Source organism: Ovis canadensis, chromosome 8, assembly GCF_042477335.2.
Source record: "Ovis canadensis isolate MfBH-ARS-UI-01 breed Bighorn chromosome 8, ARS-UI_OviCan_v2, whole genome shotgun sequence".
Classification (NCBI taxonomy): Eukaryota; Metazoa; Chordata; class Mammalia; order Artiodactyla; family Bovidae; genus Ovis; species Ovis canadensis.
Window position 1 is genome coordinate 1,326,183 of NC_091252.1, and position 19,138 is coordinate 1,345,320.

A 19,138-nucleotide genomic window follows, 5' to 3' on the forward strand; every position below is an offset into this window, starting at 1 on the left:
CGTTCCCGTCGCATCTCAAGAGGAGGCGCTCTCCACAGGAAAGGGGAGAGGAACTCCAGGGTCGTGACACCATTCCAAGAGTCCCCCAGATGTGTCAGTCCATTCCAGAGGAACCTGTTTTCCCTGCACTGCCTTGACGTTCAAGCCGAGGATCGACTCCCACCACGTGTGCACGTGGGACAGCCCTGTGGGAAAGCCTCGTGGGAAAGCCTCGTGGGAAAGACTCGAGGGAAAACCATAGATCCTTTGATCCACGCGGCGGACTGCGTGACACTGCTGCTACCGCTCTGGAGGAAAGCGCAAGTGCATGCCCGCATTCGAGACGAGGACTGACTCCCCTGGGGAGACTCCAGAAGTACCCCAAGATCCATGTCAGCACTGGAGAGGAATCCTCAGGTTCCGGCCCCGATTCCACACAAGGTCTTAGGCCCCGGCATCGACGGGAGAGGAATCCCGAGAGGCCCCCGAGGAACTCGCATGGGGACTGGCCTTTCCCGAGGCCACCAGAGCGGTTCCCTGAGGTCCCCGTCGTAAGTCGAGAGCACCTGCCGCAACTCGAGAAAATCCAGGAGGTTTTGCCCTCCAGGCGAGATGAGGCCCATTTCCGCTGAGGCTTCTCGAGGCCAATCACATCTAACCACTGGAACTGCCAAAGGGTCCTTCACACCATTGTTGCAACTCAAGAAGTTCCCCGACATACCAGTCTGCACTCGAGAGGAAGCACGTGGTGTCCCGCACACATCCAGGGGAGCCCCGTTTGCGCCTCGTAGCTCGAGATGATGGATCCTTTCCCTGTTTCGTAGGGAAAGAATTCCCGGCGTTCCCGTCGCATCTCAAGAGGAGGCGCTCTCCACAGGAAAGGCGAGAGGAACTCCAGGGTCGTGACACCATTCCAAGAGTCCCCCAGATGTGTCAGTCCATTCCAGAGGAACCTGTTTTCCCTGCACTGCCTTGACGTTCAAGCCGAGGATCGACTCCCACCACGTGTGCACGTGGGACAGCCCTGTGGGAAAGCCTCGTGGGAAAGCCTCGTGGGAAAGACTCGAGGGAAAACCATAGATCCTTTGATCCACGCGGCGGACTGCGTGACACTGCTGCTACTGCTCTGGAGGAAAGCGCAAGTGCATGCCCGCATTCGAGACGAGGACTGACTCCCCTGGGGAGACTCCAGAAGTACCCCAAGATCCATGTCAGCACTGGAGAGGAATCCTCAGGTTCCGGCCCCGACTCCACACAAGGTCTTAGGCCCCGGCATCGACGGGAGAGGAATCCGAGAGGCCCCCGAGGAACTCGCATGGGGACTGGCCTTTCCTGAGGCCACCAGAGCGGGTCCCTGAGGTCCCCGTCGTAAGTCGAGAGCACCTGCCGCAACTCGAGAAAATCCAGGAGGTTTTGCCCTCCAGGCGAGATGAGGCCCATTTCCGCTGAGGCTTCTCGAGGCTAATCACGTCTAACAACTGGAACTTCCAAAGGGTCCTTCACACCCTTGCTGCAACTCAAGAAGTTCCCCGACATACCAGTCTCCACTCGAGAGGAAGCACGTGGGTCCCGCACACATCCAGGGGAGCCCCGTTTCCGCATCCTAGCTCGAGATGAGGGATCCTTTCCCTGTTTCGTAGGGAAAGAATTCCCGGCGTTCCCGTCGCATCTCAAGAGGAGGCGCTCTCCACAGGAAAGGCGAAGGAACTCCAGGGTCGTGCCACCATTCCAAGAGTCCCCCAGATGTGTCAGTCCATTCCAGAGGAACCTGTTTTCCCTGCACTGCCTTGACGTTCAAGCAGAGGATCGACTCCCACCACGTGTGCACGTGGGACAGCCCTGTGGGAAAGCCTCGTGGGAAAGCCTCGTGGGAAAGACTCGAGGGAAAACCATAGATCCTTTGATCCACGCGGCGGACTGCGTGACACTGCTGCCACCGCTCTGGAGGAAAGCGCAAGTGCATGCCCGCATTCGAGACGAGGACTGACTCCCCTGGGGAGACTCCAGAAGTACCACAAGATCCGTGTCAGCACTGGAGAGGAATCCTCAGGTTCCGGCCACGACTCCACACAAGGTCTTAGGCCCCGGCATCGACGGGAGAGGAATCCCGAGAGGCCCCCGAGGAACTCGCATGGGGACTGGCCTTTCCTGATGCCACCAGAGCGGGTCCCTGAGGTCCCCGTCGTAAGTCGAGAGCACCTGCCGCAACTCGAGAAAATCCAGGAGGTTTTGCCCTCCAGGCGAGATGAGGCCCATTTCCGCTGAGGCTTCTGGAGGCCAATCACATCTAACCACTGGAACTTCCAAAGGGTCCTTCACACCCTTGCTGCAACTCAAGAAGTTCCCCGACATACCCGTCTGCACTCGAGAGGAAGCAAGTGGTGTCCCGCACACATCCAGGGGAGCCCCGTTTCCGCCTCCTAGCTCGAGATGAGGGATCCTTTCCCTGTTTCATAGGGAAAGAATTCCCGGCGTTCCCGTCGCATCTCAAGAGGAGGCGCTCTCCACAGGAAAGGCGAGAGGAACTCCAGGGTCGTGCCACCATTCCAAGAGTCCCCCAGATGTGTCAGTCCATACCAGAGGAACCTGTTTTCCCTGCACTGCCTTGACGTTCAAGCCGAGGATCGACTCCCACCACGTGTGCACGTGGGACAGCCCTGTGGGAAAGCCTCGTGGGAAAGCCTCGTGGGAAAGACTCGAGGGAAAACCATAGATCCTTTGATCCACGCGGCGGACTGCGTGACACTGCTGCTACCGTTCTGGAGGAAAGCGCAAGTGCATGCCTGCATTCGAGACGAGGACTGACGCCCCTGGGGAGACTCCAGAAGTACCCCAAGATCCATGTCAGCACTGGAGAGGAATCCTCAGGTTCCGGCCCCGACTCCACGCAAGGTCTTAGGCCCCGGCATCTACGGGAGAGGAATCCCGAGACGCCCCCGAGGAACTCACATGGGGACTGGCCTTTCCTGAGGCCACCAGAGCGGGTCCCTGAGGTCCCCGTCGTAAGTCGAGAGCACCTGCCGCAACTCGAGAAAATTCAGGAGGTTTTGCCCTCCAGGCGAGATGAGGCCCATTTCCGCTGAGGCTTCTCGAGGCCAATCACATCTAACCACTGGAACTTCCAAAGGGTCCTTCACACCATTGCTGCAACTCAAGAAGTTCCCCGACATACCCGTCTCCACTCGAGAGGAAGCACGTGGTGTCCCGCACACATCCAGGGGAGCCCCGTTTCCGCCTCCTAGCTCAAGATGAGGGATCCTTTCCCTGTTTCGTAGGGAAAGAATTCCCGGCGTTCCCGTCGCATCTCAAGAGGAGGCGCTCTCCACAGGAAAGGCGAGAGGAACTCCAGGGTCGTGCCACCATTCCAAGAGTCCCCCAGATGTGTCAGTCCATTCCAGAGGAACCTGTTTTCCCTGCACTGCCTTGACGTTCAAGCCGAGGATCGACTCCCACCACGTGTGCACGTGGGACAGCCCTGTGGGAAAGCCTCGTGGGAAAGCCTCGTGGGAAAGACTCGAGGGAAAACCATAGATCCTTTGATCCACGGCGGAATGAGTGACACTGCTGCTACCGCTCTGGAGGAAAGCGCAAGTGCATGCCCGCATTCGAGACAAGGACTGACTCCCCTGGGGAGACTCCAGAAGTACCCCAGGATCCATGTCAGCACTGGAGAGGAATCCTCACGTTCCGGCCCCGACTCCACACAAGGTCTTAGGCCCCGGCATCGACGGGAGAGGAACCCCGAGAGGCCCCCGAGGAACTCGCATGGGGACTGGCCTTTCCTGAGTCCACCAGAGCGGTTCCCTGAGGTCCCCGTCGTAAGTCGAGAGCACCTGCCGCAACTCGAGAAAATCCAGGAGGTTTTGCCCTCCAGGCGAGACGAGGCCCATTTCCGCTGAGGCTTCTCGAGGCCAATCACATCTAACCACTGGAACTGCCAAAGGGTCCTTCACACCATTGCTGCAACTCAAGAAGTTCCCCGACATACCCGTCTGCACTCGAGAGGAAGCACGTGGTGTCCCGCACACATCCAGGGGAGCCCCGTTTCCGCCTCCTAGCTCGAGATGAGGGATCCTTTCCCTGTTTCGTAGGGAAAGAATTCCCGGCGTTCCCGTCGCATCTCAAGAGGAGGCGCTCTAAACAGGAAAGGCGAGAGGAACTCCAGGGTCGTGCCACCATTTCAAGAGTCCCCCAGATGTGTCAGTCCATTCCAGAGGAACCTGTTTTCCCTGCACTGCCTTGACGTTCAAGCAGAGGATCGACTCCCACCACGTGTGCACGTGGGAAAGCCCTGTGGGAAAGCCTCGTGGGAAAGCCTCGTGGGAAAGACTCGAGGGAAATCCATAGATCCTTTGATCCACGCGGCGGACTGCGTGACACTGCTGCTACCGCTCTGGAGGAAAGCGCAATGAATGCCCGCATTCGAGACGAGGACTGACTCCCCTGGGGAGACTCCAGACGTACCCCAAGATCCATGTCAGCACTGGAGAGGAATCCTCAGGTTCCGGCCCCGACTCCACACAAGGTCTTATGCCCCGGCATCGACGGGAGAGGAATCCCGAGAGGCCCCCGAAGAACTCGCATGGGGACTGGCCTTTCCTGAGGCCACCAGAGCGGGTCCCTGAGGTCCCCGTCGTAAGTCGAGAGCACCTGCCGCAACTCGAGAAAATCCAGGAGGTTTTGCCCTCCAGGCGAGATGAGGCCCATTTCCGCTGAGGCTTCTCGAGGCCAATCACATCTAACCACTGGAACTTCCAAAGGGTCCTTCACACCCTTGCTGCAACTCAAGAAGTTCCCCGACATACCCGTCTCCACTCGAGAGGAAGCACGTGGGGTCCCGCACACATCCAGGGGAGCCCCGTTTCCACCTCCTAGCTCGAGATGAGGGATCCTTTCCCTGTTTCGTAGGGAAAGAATTCCCGGCGTTCCCGTCGCATCTCAAGAGGAGGCGCTCTCCACAGGAAAGGCGAGAGGAACTCCAGGGTCGTGCCACCAATCCAAGAGTCCCCCAGATGTGTCAGTCCATTCCAGAGGAACCTGTTTTCCCTGCACTGCCTTGACATTCAAGCCGAGGATCGACTCCCACCACGTGTGCACGTGGGACAGCCTTGTGGAAAGCCTCGTGGGAAAGCCTCGTGGGAAAGACTCGAGGGAAAACCATAGATCCTTTGATCCACGCGGCGGACTGCGTGACACTGCTGCTACCGCTCTGGAGGAAAGCACAATGCATGCCCGCATTCGAGACGAGGACTGACTCCCCTGGGGAGACTTCAAAAGTACCCCAAGATCCATGTCAGCACTGGAGAGGAATCCTCAGGTTCCGGCCCCGACTCCACACAAGGTCTTAGGCCCCGGCATCGACGGGAGAGGAATCCCGAGAGGCCCCCGAGGAACTCGCATGGGGACTGGCCTTTCCTGAGGCCACCAGAGCGGGTTCCTGAGGTCCCCGTCGTAAGTCGAGAGCACCTGCCGCAACTCGAGAAAATCCAGGAGGTTTTGCCCTCCAGGCGAGATGAGGCCCATTTCCGCTGAGGCTTCTCGAGGCTAATCACGTCTAACCCCTGGAACTTCCAAAGGGTCCTTCACACCCTTGCTGCAACTCAAGAAGTTCCCCAACATACCCGTCTCCACTCGAGAGGAAGCACGTGGGTCCCGCACACATCCAGGGGAGCCCCGTTTCCGCCTCCTAGCTCGAGATGAGGGATCCTTTCCCTGTTTCATAGGGAAAGAATTCCCGGCGTTCCCGTCGCATCTCAAGAGGAGGCGCTCTCCACAGGAAAGGCGAGAGGAACTCCAGGGTCGTGCCACCATTCCAAGAGTCCCCCAGATGTGTCAGTCCATTCCAGAGGAACCTGTTTTCACTGCACTGCCTTGACGTTGAAGCAGAGGATCGACTCCCACCACGTGTCCACGTGGGACAGCCTCGGGGAAAGCCTCGTGGGAAAGACTCGAGGGAAAACCAAACATCCTTTGATCCACGCGGCGGACTGCGTTACACTGCTGCTACCGCTCTGGAGGAAAGCGCAAGTGCATGCCCGCATTCGAAACGAGGACTGACTCCCCTGGGGAGACTCCAGAAGTACCCCAAGATCCATGTCAGCACTGGATAGGAATCCTCAGGTTCCGGCCCCGACTCCACAAAAGGTCTTAGGCCCCGGTATCGACGGGAGAGGAATCCCGAGAGGCCCCCGATGAACTCGCATGGGGACTGGCCTTTCCTGAGGCCACCAGAGCGGGTCCCCGAGGTCCCCATCGTAAGTCGAGAGCACCTGCCGCAACTCGAGAAAATCCAGGAGGTTTTGCCCTCCAGGCGAGATGAGGCCCATTTCCGCTGAGGCTTCTCCAGGCCAATCACATCTAACCACTGGAACTTCCAAAGGGTCCTTCACACCCTTGCTGCAACTAAAGAAGTTCCCCTACATACCCGTCTCCACTCGAGAGGAAGCACGTGGTGTCCCGCACACATCCAGGGGAGCCCCGTTTCCGCCTCCTAGCTCGAGATGAGGGATCCTTTCCCTGTTTCGTAGGGAAAGAATTCCCGGCGTTCCCGTCGCATCTCAAGAGGAGGCGCTCTCCACAGGAAAGGCGAGAGGAACTCCAGGGTCGTGCCACCATTCCAAGAGTCCCCCAGATGTGTCAGTCCATTCCAGAGGAACCTGTTTTCCCTGCACTGCCTTGACGTTCAAGCCGAGGATCGACTCCCACCACGTGTGCACGTGGGACAGCCCTGTGGGAAAGCCTCGTGGGAAAGCCTCGTGGGAAAGACTCGAGGGAAAACCATAGATCCTTTGATCCACGCGGCGGAATGAGTGACACTGCTGCTACCGCTCTGGAGGAAAGCGCAAGTGCATGCCCGCATTCGAGACAAGGACTGACTCCCCTGGGGAGACTCCAGAAGTACCCCAGGATCCATGTCAGCACTGGAGAGGAATCCTCACGTTCCGGCCCCGACTCCACACAAGGTCTTAGGCCCCGGCATCGACGGGAGAGGAACCCCGAGAGGCCCCCGAGGAACTCGCATGGGGACTGGCCTTTCCTGAGTCCACCAGAGCGGTTCCCTGAGGTCCCCGTCGTAAGTCGAGAGCACCTGCCGCAACTCGAGAAAATCCAGGAGGTTTTGCCCTCCAGGCGAGACGAGGCCCATTTCCGCTGAGGCTTCTCGAGGCCAATCACATCTAACCACTGGAACTGCCAAAGGGTCCTTCACACCATTGCTGCAACTCAAGAAGTTCCCCGACATACCCGTCTCCACTCGAGAGGAAGCACGTGGTGTCCCGCACACATCCAGGGGAGCCCCGTTTCCGCCTCCTAGCTCGAGATGAGGGATCCTTTCCCTGTTTCGTAGGGAAAGAATTCCCGGCGTTCCCGTCGCATCTCAAGAGGAGGCGCTCTCCACAGGAAAGGCGAGAGGAACTCCAGGGTCGTGCCACCATTTCAAGAGTCCCCCAGATGTGTCAGTCCATTCCAGAGGAACCTGTTTTCCCTGCACTGCCTTGACGTTCAAGCAGAGGATCGACTCCCACCACGTGTGCACGTGGGAAAGCCCTGTGGGAAAGCCTCGTGGGAAAGCCTCGTGGGAAAGACTCGAGGGAAATCCATAGATCCTTTGATCCATGCGGCGGACTGCGTGACACTGCTGCTACCGCTCTGGAGGAAAGCACAATGAATACCCGCATTCGAGACGAGGACTGACTCCCCTGGGGAGACTCCAGACGTACCCCAAGATCCATGTCAGCACTGGAGAGGAATCCTCAGGTTCCGGCCCCGACTCCACACAAGGTCTTAGGCCCCGGCATCGACGGGAGAGGAATCCCGAGAGGCCCCCGAAGAACTCGCATGGGGACTGGCCTTTCCTGAGGCCACCAGAGTGGGTCCCTGAGGTCCCCGTCGTAAGTCGAGAGCACCTGCCGCAACTCGAGAAAATCCAGGAGGTTTTGCCCTCCAGGCGAGATGAGGCCCATTTCCGCTGAGGCTTCTCGAGGCCAATCACATCTAACCACTGGAACTTCCAAAGGGTCCTTCACACCCTTGCTGCAACTCAAGAAGTTCCCCGACATACCCGTCTCCACTCGAGAGGAATCACGTGGGGTCCCGCACACATCCAGGGGAGCCCCGTTTCCACCTCCTAGCTCGAGATGAGGGATCCTTTCCCTGTTTCGTAGGGAAAGAATTCCCGGCGTTCCCGTCGCATCTCAAGAGGAGGCGCTCTCCACAGGAAAGGCGAGAGGAACTCCAGGGTCGTGCCACCATTCCAAGAGTCCCCCAGATGTGTCAGTCCATTCCAGAGGAACCTGTTTTCCCTGCACTGCCTTGACATTCAAGCCGAGGATCGACTCCCACCACGTGTGCACGTGGGACAGCCTTGTGGGAAAGCCTCGTGGGAAAGCCTCGTGGGAAAGACTCGAGGGAAAACCATAGATCCTTTGATCCACGCGGCGGACTGCGTGACACTGCTGCTACCGCTCTGGAGGAAAGCACAATGCATGCCCGCATTCGAGACGAGGACTGACTCCCCTGGGGAGACTTCAAAAGTACCCCAAGATCCATGTCAGCACTGGAGAGGAATCCTCAGGTTCCTGCCCCGACTCCACACAAGGTCTTAGGCCCCGGCATCGACGGGAGAGGAATCCCGAGAGGCCCCCGAGGAACTCGCATGGGGACTGGCCTTTCCTGAGGCCACCAGAGCGGGTTCCTGAGGTCCCCGTCGTAAGTCGAGAGCACCTGCCGAAACTCGAGAAAATCCAGGAGGTTTTGCCCTCCAGGCGAGATGAGGCCCATTTCCGCTGAGGCTTCTCGAGGCTAATCACGTCTAACCACTGGAACTTCCAAAGGGTCCTTCACACCCTTGCTGCAACTCAAGAAGTTCCCCAACATACCCGTCTCCACTCGAGAGGAAGCACGTGGGTCCCGCACACATCCAGGGGAGCCCCGTTTCCGCCTGCTAGCTCGAGATGAGGGATCCTTTCCCTGTTTCGTAGGGAAAGAATTCCCGGCGTTCCCGTCGCATCTCAAGAGGAGGCGCTCTCCACAGGAAAGGCGAGAGGAACTCCAGGGTCGTGCCACCATTCCAAGAGTCCCCCAGATGTGTCAGTCCATTCCAGAGGAACCTGTTTTCACTGCACTGCCTTGACGTTCAAGCCGAGGATCGACTCCCACCACGTGTCCACGTGGGACAGCCTCGGGGAAAGCCTCGTGGGAAAGACTCGAGGGAAAACCAAACATCCTTTGATCCACGCGGCGGACTGCGTTACACTGCTGCTACCGCTCTGGAGGAAAGCGCAAGTGCATGCCCGCATTCGAAACGAGGACTGACTCCCCTGGGGAGACTCCAGAAGTACCCCAAGATCCATGTCAGCACTGGATAGGAATCCTCAGGTTCCGGCCCCGACTCCACACAAGGTCTTAGGCCCCGGTATCGACGGGAGAGGAATCCCGAGAGGCCCCCGAGGAACTCGCATGGGGACTGGCCTTTCCTGAGGCCACCAGAGCGGTTCCCTGAGGTCCCCATCGTAAGTCGAGAGCACCTGCCGCAACTCGAGAAAATCCAGGAGGTTTTGCCCTCCAGGCGAGATGAGGCCCATTTCCGCTGAGGCTTCTCGAGGCCAATCACATCTAACCACTGGAACTTCCAAAGGGTCCTTCACACCATTGCTGCAACTCAAGAAGTTCCCCGACATACCCGTCTCCACTCGAGAGGAAGCACGTGGGTTCCCGCACACATCCAGGGGAGCCCCGTTTCCGCCTCCTAGCTCGAGATGAGGGATCCTTTCCCTGTTTCGTAGGGAAAGAATTCCCGGCGTTCCCGTCGCATCTCAAGAGGAGGCGCTCTCCACAGGAAAGGAGAAAGGAACTCCAGGGTCGTGCCACCATTCCAAGAGTCCCCCAGATGTGTCAGTCCATTCCAGAGGAACCTGTTTTCCCTGCACATGACGTTCAAGCCGAAGATCGACTCCCACCACGTCTGCACGTGGGACAGCCCTGTGGGAAAGCCTCGTGGGAAAGCCTCGTGGGAAAGACTCGAGGGAAATCCATAGATCCTTTGATCCACGCGTGGAATGCGTGACACTGCTGCTACCACTCTGGAGGAAAGTGCAATGCATGCCCGCATTCGAGACGAGGACTGACTCCCCTGGGGAGACTCCAGAAGTACCCCAAGATCCATGTCAGCACTGGAGAGGAATCCTCAGGTTCCGGCCCCGACTACACACAAGGTCTTAGGCCCCGGCATCGACGGGAGAGGAACCCCGGGACGCCCCCGAGGAACTCGCATGGGGACTGGCCTTTCCTGAGGCCACCAGAGCGGTTCCCTGAGGTCCCCGTCGTAAGTCGAGATCACCTGCCGCAACTCTAGAAAATCCAGGAGGTTTTGCCCTCCAGGTGAGATGAGGCCCATTTCCCCTGAGGGTTCTCGAGGCCAATCACATCTAACCACTGGAACTTCCAAAGGGTCCTTCACACCATTGCTGCAACTCAAGAAGTTCCCCGACATACCCGTCTCCACTCGAGAGGAAGCACGTGGGGTCCCGCAAACATCCAGGGGAGCCCCGTTTCCGCCTCCTAGCTCGAGATGAGGGATCCTTTCCCTGTTTCTTAGGGAAAGAATTCCCGGCGTTCCCGTCGCATCTCAAGAGGAGGCGCTCTCCACAGGAAAGGCGAGAGGAACTCCAGGGTCGTGCCACCATTCCAAGAGTCCCCCAGATGTGTCAGTCCATTCCAGAGGAACCTGTTTTCCCTGCACTGCCTTGACGTTCAAGCCGAGGATCGACTCCCACCACGTGTGCACGTGGGACAGCCCTGTGGGAAAGCCTCGTGGGAAAGCCTCGTGGGAAAGACTCGAGGGAAAACCATAGATCCTTTGATCCACGCGGCGGACTGCGTGACACTGCTGCTACCGCTCTGGAGGAAAGCACAATGCATGCCCGCATTCGAGACGAGGACTGACTCCCCTGGGGAGACTTCAAAAGTACCCCAAGATCCATGTCAGCACTGGAGAGGAATCCTCAGGTTCCGGCCCAGACTCCACACAAGGTCTTAGGCCCCGGCATCGACGGGAGAGGAATCCCGAGAGGCCCCCGAGGAACTCGCATGGGGACTGGCCTTTCCTGAGGCCACCAGAGCGGGTCCCTGAGGTCCCCGTCGTAAGTCGAGAGCACCTGCCGCAACTCGAGAAAATCCAGGAGGTTTTGCCCTCCAGGCGAGATGAGGCACATTTCCGCTGAGGCTTCTCGAGGCCAATCACATCTAACCACTGGAACTTCCAAAGGGTCCTTCACACCCTTGCTGCAACTCAAGAAGTTCCCCGACATACCCGTCTCCACTCGAGAGGAAGCACGTGGGTTCCCGCACACATCCAGGGGAGCCCCGTTTCCGCCTCCTAGCTCGAGATGAGGGATCCTTTCCCTGTTTCGTAGGGAAAGAATTCCCGGCGTTCCCGTCGCATCTCAAGAGGAGGCGCTCTCCACAGGAAAGGCGAAAGGAACTCCAGGGTCGTGCCACAATTCCAAGAGTCCCCCAGATGTGTCAGTCCATTCCAGAGGAACCTGTTTTCCCTGCACATGACGTTCAAGCCGAGGATCGACTCCCACCACGTGTGCACGTGGGACAGCCCTGTGGGAAAGCCTCGTGGGAAAGCCTCGTGGGAAAGACTCGAGGGAAAACCATAGATCCTTTGATCCACGCGTGGAATGCGTGACACTGCTGCTACCGCTCTGGAGGAAAGTGCAATGCATGCCCGCATTCGAGAGGAGGACTGACTCCCCTGGGGAGACTCCAGAAGTACCCCAAGATCCATGTCAGCACTGGAGAGGAATCCTCAGGTTCCGGCCCCGACTCCACACAAGGTCTTAGGCCACGGCATCGACGGGAGAGGAACCCCGAGACGCCCCCGAGGAACTCGCATGGGGACTGGCCTTTCCTGAGGCAACCAGAGCGGGTCCCTGAGGTCCCCGTCGTAAGTCGAGAGCACCTGCCGCAACTCGAGAAAATCCAGGAGGTTTTGCCCTCCAGGCGAGATGAGGCCCATTTCCGCTGAGGTTTCTCGAGGCTAATCACGTCTAACCACTGGAACTTCCAAAGGGTCCTTCACACCCTTGCTGCAACTCAAGAAGTTCCCGGACATACCCGTCTCCACTCGAGAGGAAGCACGTGGGGTCCCGCACACATCCAGGGGAGCCCCGTTTCCGCCTCCTAGCTCGAGATGAGGGATCCTTTCCCTGTTTCGTAGGTAAAGAATTCCCGGCGTTCCCGTCGCATCTCAAGAGGAGGCGCTCTCCACAGGAAAGGCGAGAGGAACTCCAGGGTCGTGACACCATTCCAAGAGTCCCCCAGATGTGTCAGTCCATTCCAGAGGAACCTGTTTTCCCTGCACTGCCTTGACGTTCAAGCCGAGGATCGACTCCCACCACGTGTGCACGTGGGACAGCCCTGTGGGAAAGCCTCGTGGGAAAGCCTCGTGGGAAAGACTCGAGGGAAAACCATAGATCCTTTGATCCACGCGGCGGACTGCGTGACACTGCTGCTACCGCTCTGGAGGAAAGGGCAAGTGCATGCCCGCATTCGAGAGGAGGACTGACTCCCCTGGGGAGACTCCAGAAGTACCCCAAGATCCATGTCAGCACTGGAGAGGAATCCTCAGGTTCCGGCCCCGACTCCACACAAGGTCTTAGGCCCCGGCATCGACGGGAGAGGAATCCCGAGAGGCCCCCGAGGAACTCGCATGGGGACTGGCCTTTCCTGAGGCCACCAGAGCGGGTCCCTGAGGTCCCCGTCGTAAGTCGAGAGCACCTGCCGCAACTCGAGAAAATCCAGGAGGTTTTGCCCTCCAGGCGAGATGAGGCCCATTTCCGCTGAGGCTTCTCGAGGCTAATCACGTCTAACCACTGGAACTTCAAAAGGGTCCTTCACACCCTTGCTGCAACTCAAGAAGTTCCCCGACATACCCGTCTCCACTCGAGAGGAAGCACGTGGTGTCCCGCACACATCCAGGGGAGCCCCGTTTCCGCCACCTAGCTCGAGATGAGGGATCCTTTCCCTGTTTCGTAGGGAAAGAATTCCCGGCGTTCCCGTCGCATCTCAAGAGGAGGCGCTCTCCACAGGAAAGGCGAGAGGAACTCCAGGTTCGTGCCACCATTCCAAGAGTCCCCCAGATGAGTCAGTCCATTCCAGAGGAACTTGTTTTCCCTGCACTGCCTTGACGTTCAAGCCGAGGATCGACTCCCACCACGTGTGCACGTGGGACAGCCCTGTGGGAAAGCCTCGTGGGAAAGCCTCGTGGGAAAGACTCGAGGGAAAAACATAGATCCTTTGATCCACGCGGCGGACTGCGTGACACTGCTGCTACCGCTCTGGAGGAAAGCACAAGTGCATGCCCGCATTCGAGACGAGGACTGACTCCCCTGGGGAGACTCCAGAAGTACCCCAAGATCCATGTCAGCACTGGAGAGGAATCCTCAGGTTCCGGCCCCGACTCCACACAAGGTCTTAGGCCCCGGCATCGACGGGAGAGGAATCCCGAGAGGCCCCCGAGGAACTCGCATGGGGACTGGCCTTTCCTGAGGCCACCAGAGCGGTTCCCTGAGGTCCCCGTCGTAAGTCGAGAGCACCTGCCGCAACTCGAGAAAATCCAGGAGGTTTTGCCCTCCAGACGAGACGAGGCCCATTTCCGCTGAGGCTTCTCGAGGCCAATCACATCTAACCACTGGAACTGCCAAAGGGTCCTTCACACCCTTGCTGCAACTCAAGAAGTTCCCCGACATACCCGTCTGCACTCGAGAGGAAGCACGTGGTGTCCCGCACACATCCAGGGGAGCCCCGTTTCCGCCTCCTAGCTCGAGATGAGGGATCCTTTCCCTGTTTCGTAGGGAAAGAATTCCCGGCGTTCCCGTCGCATCTCAAGAGGAGGCGCTCTCCACAGGAAAGGCGAGAGGAACTCCAGGGTCGTGCCACCATTCCAAGAGTCCCCCAGATGTGTCAGTCCATTCCAGAGGAACCTGTTTTCCCTGCACTGCCTTGACGTTCAAGCCGAGGATCGACTCCCACCACGTGTGCACGTGGGACAGCCCTGTGGGAAAGCCTCGTGGGAAAGCCTCGTGGGAAAGACTCGAGGGAAAACCATAGATCCTTTGATCCACGCGGCGGAATGAGTGACACTGCTGCTACCGCTCTGGAGGAAAGCGCAAGTGCATGCCCGCATTCGAGACAAGGACTGACTCCCCTGGGGAGACTCCAGAAGTACCCCAGGATCCATGTCAGCACTGGAGAGGAATCCTCACGTTCCGGCCCCGACTCCACACAAGGTCTTAGGCCCCGGCATCGACGGGAGAGGAACCCCGAGAGGCCCCCGAGGAACTCGCATGGGGACTGGCCTTTCCTGAGTCCACCAGAGCGGTTCCCTGAGGTCCCCGTCGTAAGTCGAGAGCACCTGCCGCAACTCGAGAAAATCCAGGAGGTTTTGCCCTCCAGGCGAGACGAGGCCCATTTCCGCTGAGGCTTCTCGAGGCCAATCACATCTAACCACTGGAACTGCCAAAGGGTCCTTCACACCATTGCTGCAACTCAAGAAGTTCCCCGACATACCCGTCTCCACTCGAGAGGAAGCACGTGGTGTCCCGCACACATCCAGGGGAGCCCCGTTTCCGCCTCCTAGCTCGAGATGAGGGATCCTTTCCCTGTTTCGTAGGGAAAGAATTCCCGGCGTTCCCGTCGCATCTCAAGAGGAGGCGCTCTCCACAGGAAAGGCGAGAGGAACTCCAGGGTCGTGCCACCATTTCAAGAGTCCCCCAGATGTGTCAGTCCATTCCAGAGGAACCTGTTTTCCCTGCACTGCCTTGACGTTCAAGCAGAGGATCGACTCCCACCACGTGTGCACGTGGGAAAGCCCTGTGGGAAAGCCTCGTGGGAAAGCCTCGTGGGAAAGACTCGAGGGAAATCCATAGATCCTTTGATCCACGCGGCGGACTGCGTGACACTGCTGCTACCGCTCTGGAGGAAAGCACAATGAATACCCGCATTCGAGACGAGGACTGACTCCCCTGGGGAGACTCCAGACGTACCCCAAGATCCATGTCAGCACTGGAGAGGAATCCTCAGGTTCCGGCCCCGACTCCACACAAGGTCTTAGGCCCCGGCATCGACGGGAGAGGAATCCCGAGAGGCCCCCGAAGAACTCGCATGGGGACTGGCCTTTCCTGAGGCCACCAGAGTGGGTCCCTGAGGTCCCCGTCGTAAGTCGAGAGCACCTGCCGCAACTCGAGAAAATCCAGGAGGTTTTGCCCTCCAGGCGAGATGAGGCCCATTTCCGCTGAGGCTTCTCGAGGCCAATCACTTCTAACCACTGGAACTTCCAAAGGGTCCTTCACACCCTTGCTGCAACTCAAGAAGTTCCCCGACATACCCGTCTCCACTCGAGAGGAATCACGTGGGGTCCCGCACACATCCAGGGGAGCCCCGTTTCCACCTCCTAGCTCGAGATGAGGGATCCTTTCCCTGTTTCGTAGGGAAAGAATTCCCGGCGTTCCCGTCGCATCTCAAGAGGAGGCGCTCTCCACAGGAAAGGCGAGAGGAACTCCAGGGTCGTGCCACCATTCCAAGAGTCCCCCAGATGTGTCAGTCCATTCCAGAGGAACCTGTTTTCCCTGCACTGCCTTGACATTCAAGCCGAGGATCGACTCCCACCACGTGTGCACGTGGGACAGCCTTGTGGGAAAGCCTCGTGGGAAAGCCTCGTGGGAAAGACTCGAGGGAAAACCATAGATCCTTTGATCCACGCGGCGGACTGCGTGACACTGCTGCTACCGCTCTGGAGGAAAGCACAATGCATGCCCGCATTCGAGACGAGGACTGACTCCCCTGGGGAGACTTCAAAAGTACCCCAAGATCCATGTCAGCACTGGAGAGGAATCCTCAGGTTCCTGCCCCGACTCCACACAAGGTCTTAGGCCCCGGCATCGACGGGAGAGGAATCCCGAGAGGCCCCCGAGGAACTCGCATGGGGACTGGCCTTTCCTGAGGCCACCAGAGCGGGTTCCTGAGGTCCCCGTCGTAAGTCGAGAGCACTTGCCGAAACTCGAGAAAATCCAGGAGGTTTTGCCCTCCAGGCGAGATGAGGCCCATTTCCGCTGAGGCTTCTCGAGGCTAATCACGTCTAACCACTGGAACTTCCAAAGGGTCCTTCACACCCTTGCTGCAACTCAAGAAGTTCCCCAACATACCCGTCTCCACTCGAGAGGAAGCACGTGGGTCCCGCACACATCCAGGGGAGCCCCGTTTCCGCCTGCTAGCTCGAGATGAGGGATCCTTTCCCTGTTTCGTAGGGAAAGAATTCCCGGCGTTCCCGTCGCATCTCAAGAGGAGGCGCTCTCCACAGGAAAGGCGAGAGGAACTCCAGGGTCGTGCCACCATTCCAAGAGTCCCCCAGATGTGACAGTCCATTCCAGAGGAACCTGTTTTCACTGCACTGCCTTGACGTTCAAGCCGAGGATCGACTCCCACCACGTGTCCACGTGGGACAGCCTCGGGGAAAGCCTCGTGGGAAAGACTCGAGGGAAAACCAAACATCCTTTGATCCACGCGGCGGACTGCGTTACACTGCTGCTACCGCTCTGGAGGAAAGCGCAAGTGCATGCCCGCATTCGAAACGAGGACTGACTCCCCTGGGGAGACTCCAGAAGTACCCCAAGATCCATGTCAGCACTGGATAGGAATCCTCAGGTTCCGGCCCCGACTCCACACAAGGTCTTAGGCCCCGGTATCGACGGGAGAGGAATCCCGAGAGGCCCCCGAGGAACTCGCATGGGGACTGGCCTTTCCTGAGGCCACCAGAGCGGTTCCCTGAGGTCCCCATCGTAAGTCGAGAGCACCTGCCGCAACTCGAGAAAATCCAGGAGGTTTTGCCCTCCAGGCGAGATGAGGCCCATTTCCGCTGAGGCTTCTCGAGGCCAATCACATCTAACCACTGGAACTTCCAAAGGGTCCTTCACACCATTGCTGCAACTCAAGAAGTTCCCCGACATACCCGTCTCCACTCGAGAGGAAGCACGTGGGTTCCCGCACACATCCAGGGGAGCCCCGTTTCCGCCTCCTAGCTCGAGATGAGGGATCCTTTCCCTGTTTCGTAGGGAAAGAATTCCCGGCGTTCCCGTCGCATCTCAAGAGGAGGCGCTCTCCACAGGAAAGGAGAAAGGAACTCCAGGGTCGTGCCACCATTCCAAGAGTCCCCCAGATGTGTCAGTCCATTCCAGAGGAACCTGTTTTCCCTGCACATGACGTTCAAGCCGAAGATCGACTCCCACCACGTCTGCACGTGGGACAGCCCTGTGGGAAAGCCTCGTGGGAAAGCCTCGTGGGAAAGACTCGAGGGAAATCCATAGATCCTTTGATCCACGCGTGGAATGCGTGACACTGCTGCTACCACTCTGGAGGAAAGTGCAATGCATGCCCGCATTCGAGACGAGGACTGACTCCCCTGGGGAGACTCCAGAAGTACCCCAAGATCCATGTCAGCACTGGAGAGGAATCCTCAGGTTCCGGCCCCGACTACACACAAGGTCTTAGGCCCCGGCATCGACGGGAGAGGAACCCCGGGACGCCCCCGAGGAACTCGCATGGGGACTGGCCTTTCCTGAGGCCACCAGAGCGGTTCCCTGAGGTCCCCGTCGTAAGTCGAGATCACCTGCCGCAACTCTAGAAAATCCAGGAGGTTTTGCCCTCCAGGTGAGATGAGGCCCATTTCCCCTGAGGGTTCTCGAGGCCAATCACATCTAACCACTGGAACTTCCAAAGGGTCCTTCACACCATTGCTGCAACTCAAGAAGTTCCCCGACATACCCGTCTCCACTCGAGAGGAAGCACGTGGGGTCCCGCAAACATCCAGGGGAGCCCCGTTTCCGCCTCCTAGCTCGAGATGAGGGATCCTTTCCCTGTTTCTTAGGGAAAGAATTCCCGGCGTTCCCGTCGCATCTCAAGAGGAGGCGCTCTCCACAGGAAAGGCGAGAGGAACTCCAGGGTCGTGCCACCATTCCAAGAGTCCCCCAGATGTGTCAGTCCATTCCAGAGGAACCTGTTTTCCCTGCACTGCCTTGACGTTCAAGCCGAGGATCGACTCCCACCACGTGTGCACGTGGGACAGCCCTGTGGGAAAGCCTCGTGGGAAAGCCTCGTGGGAAAGACTCGAGGGAAAACCATAGATCCTTTGATCCACGCGGCGGACTGCGTGACACTGCTGCTACCGCTCTGGAGGAAAGCACAATGCATGCCCGCATTCGAGACGAGGACTGACTCCCCTGGGGAGACTTCAAAAGTACCCCAAGATCCATGTCAGCACTGGAGAGGAATCCTCAGGTTCCGGCCCAGACTCCACACAAGGTCTTAGGCCCCGGCATCGACGGGAGAGGAATCCCGAGAGGCCCCCGAGGAACTCGCATGGGGACTGGCCTTTCCTGAGGCCACCAGAGCGGGTCCCTGAGGTCCCCGTCGTAAGTCGAGAGCACCTGCCGCAACTCGAGAAAATCCAGGAGGTTTTGCCCTCCAGGCGAGATGAGGCACATTTCCGCTGAGGCTTCTCGAGGCCAATCACATCTAACCACTGGAACTTCCAAAGGGTCCTTCACACCCTTGCTGCAACTCAAGAAGTTCCCCGACATACCCGTCTCCACTCGAGAGGAAGCACGTGGGTTCCCGCACACATCCAGGGGAGCCCCGTTTCCGCCTCCTAGCTCGAGATGAGGGATCCTTTCCCTGTTTCGTAGGGAAAGAATTCCCGGCGTTCCCGTCGCATCTCAAGAGGAGGCGCTCTCCACAGGAAAGGCGAAAGGAACTCCAGGGTCGTGCCACAATTCCAAGAGTCCCCCAGATGTGTCAGTCCATTCCAGAGGAACCTGTTTTCCCTGCACATGACGTTCAAGCCGAGGATCGACTCCCACCACGTGTGCACGTGGGACAGCCCTGTGGGAAAGCCTCGTGGGAAAGCCTCGTGGGAAAGACTCGAGGGAAAACCATAGATCCTTTGATCCACGCGTGGAATGCGTGACACTGCTGCTACCGCTCTGGAGGAAAGTGCAATGCATGCCCGCATTCGAGAGGAGGACTGACTCCCCTGGGGAGACTCCAGAAGTACCCCAAGATCCATGTCAGCACTGGAGAGGAATCCTCAGGTTCCGGCCCC